Source organism: Salvelinus sp. IW2-2015, linkage group LG20 (genome assembly GCF_002910315.2).
Source record: "Salvelinus sp. IW2-2015 linkage group LG20, ASM291031v2, whole genome shotgun sequence".
Classification (NCBI taxonomy): Eukaryota; Metazoa; Chordata; class Actinopteri; order Salmoniformes; family Salmonidae; genus Salvelinus; species Salvelinus sp. IW2-2015.
In genome coordinates, this window is record NC_036860.1 from 40,377,401 (window position 1) to 40,384,238 (window position 6,838).

Genomic DNA, 6,838 nt, shown 5'->3' on the forward strand with positions numbered 1-6,838 from the left:
CCCACTGGCGCAAACCCACCCTCTCTCCCTCCTCCTTCTCCCTCCCCACTGTTCTCTCCTCCCCCCCCACCCCCTCCCACCGTTCCTTGCCATCCCCCCCTCACCGCTCCCTCCCCCACTGTCTCGCCACCCCCCCCCCCTCCGCTCCCTCCCCACAGTTCCTCGCACCCCCCCCTCACCGCTCCCTCCCCACTGTTCCTCGCACCCCCCCCCCTCACCGCTCCCTCCCCACTGTTCCTCGCCACCCCCCCCTCACCGCTCCTCCCCACGTTCCCTCGCCTCCCCCCTCACCGCTCCCCTCCCACCGTTCCCTCGCCTCCCCCCCACCGCTCCCTCCCCTCCCGTTCCTCGCCACCCCCCCCTCACCGCTCCTCCCCACTCGTTCCTCGCACCCCCCCCCCTCCCGCTCCCTCCCCACGTTTCTCGCTCACCGCCCTCACCCCACTGTTCCCTCACCTCGCCACTCCCCCCCTCACCGCTCTCCCCGCCACCCCCCCACCGCTCCCCCCCCACCGCTTTCCTCCCTTCCCCCCTTCCACCGCTCCTCCCCACCGTTCCTCGCATCCCCCCCCTCACCGCTCCCTCCCCACTGTTCCTCGCCACCCCCCACCCCTCACCGCTCCCTCCCCACTGTTCCTCGCCCCCCCCCCTCACCGCTCCCTCCCCAGCTTTCCTCGCCACCCCCCCCTCACCGCTCCCTCCCACTGTTTCCTCGCCCCCCCCCCTCACCGCTTCCCTCCCCACGTTCCTCCGCCACCCCCCCCCACCGCTCCCTCCCCACTGTTCCTCGCCACCCCCCCCTCACCGCTCCCTCCCCACTGTTCCTCGCCACCCCCCCCCTGCACCAGCTCCCTCCCCACTGTCTCCTCGCCACCCCCCACGCAGTTTCTCAACGCGCTCCCTCTCACCCAACTAGGTTCCACGCCAACCCCACGCTCCCCTATTCGGCGACATCCTCCTTCTACTCCTTCGTTTGAATGTGTTCTGCGTGGAACTGCTGTGCTTTTAGTGTTTCTCCAAAGCTGTACCCACCTGCCAGTAGGGGCCCGTGTGCGCCAGTCTGTTCCAGCAGGACCAAGTGCTGCAGTAGTGGGCCGTGCCCCCCTGCGCCCCCTCCGTCAGCCAGGTAGGTGACTAGGGGGCCACCGCCTAGGTAGGGGGGGCTGAGGGAGAGGGCCGAATGTTGACCCCCATCCTGCTGGGCTGAGGTCACCTGGAGAACGGGGTCAGTATAYAAGTGTTTTAGATAGAACTGTTGGGATACATCTATATGTTATACTGACATTGGTTTGATGCTTCTATTGTCTTCACTGGTTTCCTACCACTAGCTTTTGGAAGACTGAGGTACTCATTACAAGCCTGTCATTGCTATTGTAAACTGATGTATTCTGGCAATATTGTGATTTGTGAATTCATCTTTAAGGGGTGGTTCCCCCCCAAAAACACAATGTCACATGAGATGAGACAGACAGGGAGAAAAAGAGAGAAATAAAGAGAGAAAGAGCATTAGATAAACAAATATCCTGTTCATACGAAGACGAAAGTACGGCAACTTTTCTTGATCTGTGTAAGGTGTTGCAGGTAAGAACCCCTGTACRTATATTTCTGCCAACCGACCTAGTAATGATTGTGGTATTATGTTTAAAAGTCCRGCCACCCCCTCAGTATAAAACATCACCTTTCATTTTACCGGCTTTGGCACGCATTAAAGGATTCTATTGTTGCCTGACATCAAACTTGCCCTTGTCYATCACAAAGCTTCACAGAAATTATTGTAAAGCATTTAATTTCTCCATTAAAAAAATATGCAATTCTGTTGTTGAGCCGTCCTTCTATTGTCACAGAAGTGCTTTGGCATTTAGCCTGGGAGAACCCACCCCCCGCCATTTAGCCCGGGAGAACACACACACACTGCCATTTAGCCCGGGAGAACACACACACCGCCATTTAGCCTGGGAGAACAACACACGCATTTGCCCGGGAGAAACACACACACACACTGCCATTTATCCCAGAAGAACACACCACACACCGCCATTTAGCCCGGGAAACACACACACACACACCTGCCATTTAGTCCAGGAGAACACACACCACACTGCCATTTAGCCCGGAGAACAACACACACACATCGCCATTTTAGGGGAGAACACACAGCCATTAGCCTGGGAGAACACACACCGCCATTTAGCCTGGAGAACACACACCCGCATTTTAGTTCCGGGAAACAACACCGACATTTAGCCTGGGAGAACACACACCCGACATTTAGCTTGGGAGAACACACACAGACATTTAGCCTGGGAGAACACACACACGCCATTTAGCCTGGAGAACACACACCGCCATTTAGCCTGGGAGAACACACACCGCATTTAGCCGGGAGAACCACCGACATTTAGCCTGGGAGAACAACACGCCATTTAGCCTGGGAGAACACACACCGCCATTTAGCTGGGGAACAACACGCCATTTAGCCTGGGAGAACACACCCGCATTTAGCCTGGAGAACACACACCGCCATTTAGCCTGGGAGAACACACACCGCCATTTAGCCTGGGAGAAACACACCACCATTTACCGGAGAAACACCGCCATTTAGCCTGGGAAGAAACACGCCATTTAGCCTGGGAGAACCACACCGACATTTAGCCTGGGAGAACCCAACCGACATTTAGCTGGGAGAACACACACACGACATTTAGCCTGGGAGAACACACACACCGACTTTATCCGGGAGAACACACGCCGCCATTTAGCCTGGGAGAACACACTGCCATTTAGCCTGGGAAGACACACACACCGACATTTAGCCTGGGAGAACACACACCACATTTATTCCGGAGACACGCCGCATTTAGCCGGGAGAACACCCGCCATTTAGCCTGGGAGAACACACACCACCATTTATTCCGGGAGAACACGCCGCCATTTAGCCTGGGAGAACACACACCGACATTTAGCCTGGAGAACACACACCACATTTACCGGGAGAAACGCGCCATTTAGCCTGGGAGAACACACAACCGAATTTAGCCTGGGAGAACACACACACCATTTATTCCGGGAGAACACGCCCATTTAGCCTGGGAGAACACACGCGCATTAGCCTGGGAGAACACACACGAATTTAGCCTGGGAAACACACACCGACATTTAGCCTGGGAGAACACACACCGACATTAGCCTGGGAGAACACACTACCATTTACCGGGAGAACACACCGACATTTAGCCTGGGAGAACACACACCGACATTTAGCCTGGGAGACAACACTGACTTTAGCCTGGGAGAACACCACACTGACATTTAGCCTGGGAGAACACACACCGACATTTAGCCTGGGAAACCACACCGCCATTTAGCCTGGGGAACACACACCGACATTTAGCCTGGAGACACACACCGACATTTAGCGTGTTCTGCTACGATTACAGTTCTATTTCGACAACTGTCTGCTGCTACATTAAAAAAGCAGTTGGCGAGGATGTTTGCTAGCAAGCTACCAATGTGCGTGATATCTAACAAAGCATTTTTTCAAATCATCTTCAGGTCCGATTTGTATTTCTATACACGATCGGAAAGAGCAGTTTGTAAGCACATACAACTATTTGGGCATGGTCTCTACACTACGCCGCCGGGACTCAAATCCTACAGTGCCAGACGTGTCCCCCTGCTTAAGCCAGTACATGTCCAGGCCCGTCTGAAGTTTAGAGAGCATTGGATGATCCAGAAGAAGATTGGGAGAATGTCATATGGTCAGATGAAACCAAAATATAACTTTTTGGTAAAAACTGAACTCGTCGTGTTTGCAGGACAAAGAATGCTGAGTTGCATCCAAAGAACACCATACCTACTGTGAAGCATGGGGGTGGAAACATCATGCTTTGGGGCTGTTTCTCTGCAAAGGGACCAGGAGCTGATCCCTGTAAAGGAAAGAATGATGGGGCCATGTATAGTGAGATTTTGAGTGAAAACTCCTTCCATCAGCAAGGACATTGAAGATGAAACGGGCTGGTTCTTCAGCATGACAATGATCCCAAACACACCACCCGGGCAACGAAGGAGTGGCTTCGTAAGAAGCATTTCAAGGTCCTGGAGTGGCCTAGCCAGTCTCCAGATCTCAACCCCATAGGAAAATCTTGGAGGGAGTTGAAAGTCCGTGTTGCCCAGCAACAGACCCAAAAATCACTGCTCTAGAGGAGATCTGCAATGGAGGAATGGGCCAAAATACACAGCAACAGTGTGTGAAAACCTTGTGAAGACTTACAGAAAACGTTTGACCTCTGTCATTGCCAGCAAGGGTATATACAAAGTATTGAGATAAACTTTTTTATTGACCAAATACTTATTTTCCACCATAATTTGCAAATAAATTCATTAAAAATCCTACAATGTGATTTCTGGATTTTTTTCGCTCATTTTGTCTGTCAAAGTTGAAGTGTACCTATGATGAAAATTACAGGCCTCTCTCATCTTTTTTAAGTGGGAGAACTTGCACAATTGGTGGCTGACTAAATACTTTTTTGCCCCACTGTATATATAGATAGAGTGAGAGACACAGAGAGAGAGACCGACCAACACACATAGAGACAGAGATACAGATATATATATAGATAGAGTGAGAGATACAGAGAGAGACCGACAACACACATAGACAGAGAATACAGATATATATATAGATAGAGTGAGAGATACAGAGAGAGAGACCGACCAACACACATAGAGACAGAGATACAGATATATATAGATAGAGTGAGAGATACAGAGAGAGAGAACAAGAGAGAGAAGAAAAGAAACAATATATCAACAGAGAGTCTTACATTGGAAGCAGAGGTGGCCGTGGCGGGCAGACCTAGGGTGATGTTGGGAGGGAGGGGGACGTGTACGAGACAGCTGGCTGAGTTCACCACCACACAACCGCTGAGCCAGGGACATATCAATGCTGTTGGAGACTGCCACAGTGACGCCGTTCTCATTGGGGATGTTGCTGATGCTGTTGTTGTTCGGAGAGCTGGGGCCGGATCCAGGAGCGCTGTTACACGCTGAATCTAGAGAATGTATTCTATCTTAACTCCGTCATGACTGTTACACACCAAGTCTACAGCTACAGTACAACATCAACCTAATACAACCAGTCAGTTAGTCATCTCTTCCATGTTAAATCTACTACACAGCTCTGTTGTGTGCGAGGTGTGAACCTCCTGGCGTTCCTCCACAGCGTTGAGTGTGTGTCCTACCTGCCATATCCAGGGAGCGTTTCTTGGCGGTTGTGATCGGCTGTCTTTACGCCTCAGTAGGGGGCTGCTCCGTCGTCCGCTCACCTTCTGCTTCAGACGAGAAGTAGCTTCAGGTTGGGCTCAGAGGCTACGAGACAGACACACACAGAGAGAGAGAGAGAGAGCACAAGAGAGAGCACAGATAGGGTTATCTGACTATGACCGGAACAACCCAGGCTTGTAACAGAGGCTAAGACTCAAGAGAGGTCTATGGTTCTGATACGGCTCTGTCATACCTTATCCCTGCAACTTGAACCGCAGAAAACAGAAACCATGGTTTTGTTGAGGCAAACAATAGTTCTTGAGGTTAACCCTGTCGATCAAACAGGGTCCATTTGATTAACCATCAACGACTAAGTTACACAACCTGTGCTGCTGTACCAACATGGAGGTGGAGGAGGTACGTTTCCTCCCATTACAATGTACAGAGCGTTGGCGTTGGGAAAATCTGCGGCAGCCACATCAAAAAGGAAATGAGAGTGTAGAGGGATGAACTGATTTCTGGGAGCGACGTTGCAATTACAGCGGGCTTTGTCGGTGTGCATTCAAATGGAGCGAATTTAGAAAGACAAGGACGGAGAGAGGGAATGCAATGTCATGACTACCATGTCTGCAATGATGCTAATGTTCTGTTTACACGGCACGGACAATCAGGGCCCTCTGTAGGGACACTGCTAACCAATAGAAGTCCAGTACTAATATCCAGCCAGGGCGCTATTTCAGGCCTTATGGAAAAACAAAGGGCACAAAGCAGGAGTGGAAACAAGAGCCTTCTCTCTCTCCACTGCTCCCTCCATCCTTGTTTTTATCACACGTTTGTTTCTCTCCGTTTAACAAGTGACAGACTAATGATGCAGGCGCTAGTTTCATAATTCAAAGGTGGCCGCGGACTGCGCCACTACGGGAGAAAGTCTGGGGGGTCAAACAATCATGTAAGGCACTACTGAATGGATGGCATGACACACGTTTGGTCAAATGTAATGGTCTCCCATCTGAGAACAGACAAAAGAGGAACATGGATTGATTCATACAGAACCCCCCTTTTAAACCTATTAAGCCTTTACACAGATGGGAATTGGCCTTTATGAATAGGGGCAAATTGAAATGTTCTAACAGAAGAAGCATTGCATTGCATAACCATGGCAGCGATTGAAAGGGAATACTTTTCGCAGCATTTTTCCGGGAAAGAAAACCTAAAAATCTGGATACATTCAGTAACATAGGAATACTGCGGAAAATGTGGGGTAGGTGGATAAAACCAACAAATGACAAGGGTTAAGTGAGGACTAACGGTGTCCCAAGTGTCCACACAGCTCTCTAAAATGTGCAGTCCATTTCAATGTACTATTATGAGTCAAGGAAAAAGCCTTCAGCTATTAGCTACATTTCTGAGCTCTCCTAACTGTTTGAAACACAGCCCTGCATCTGCGGTTCTTCACCATCCACCACATTATTACTGTTGTTAACGCAATCCAAAAATGATACATTATAAATCGCAATCAGGATCAATGAGCATCATTTGAAAGCTTTCCCATTGCCAACTATGAACTAGTAATTAT

The 6,838-nt window shown here is 50.5% G+C and overlaps 1 pseudogene; it reads right to left on the minus strand.

Annotated features, from left to right (window-relative positions):
- The window catches only part of LOC111979973 (histone deacetylase 4-like), a 44,761-nt pseudogene that overhangs the window by 27,129 nt on the left and 10,794 nt on the right, over positions 1 to 6,838 (minus strand).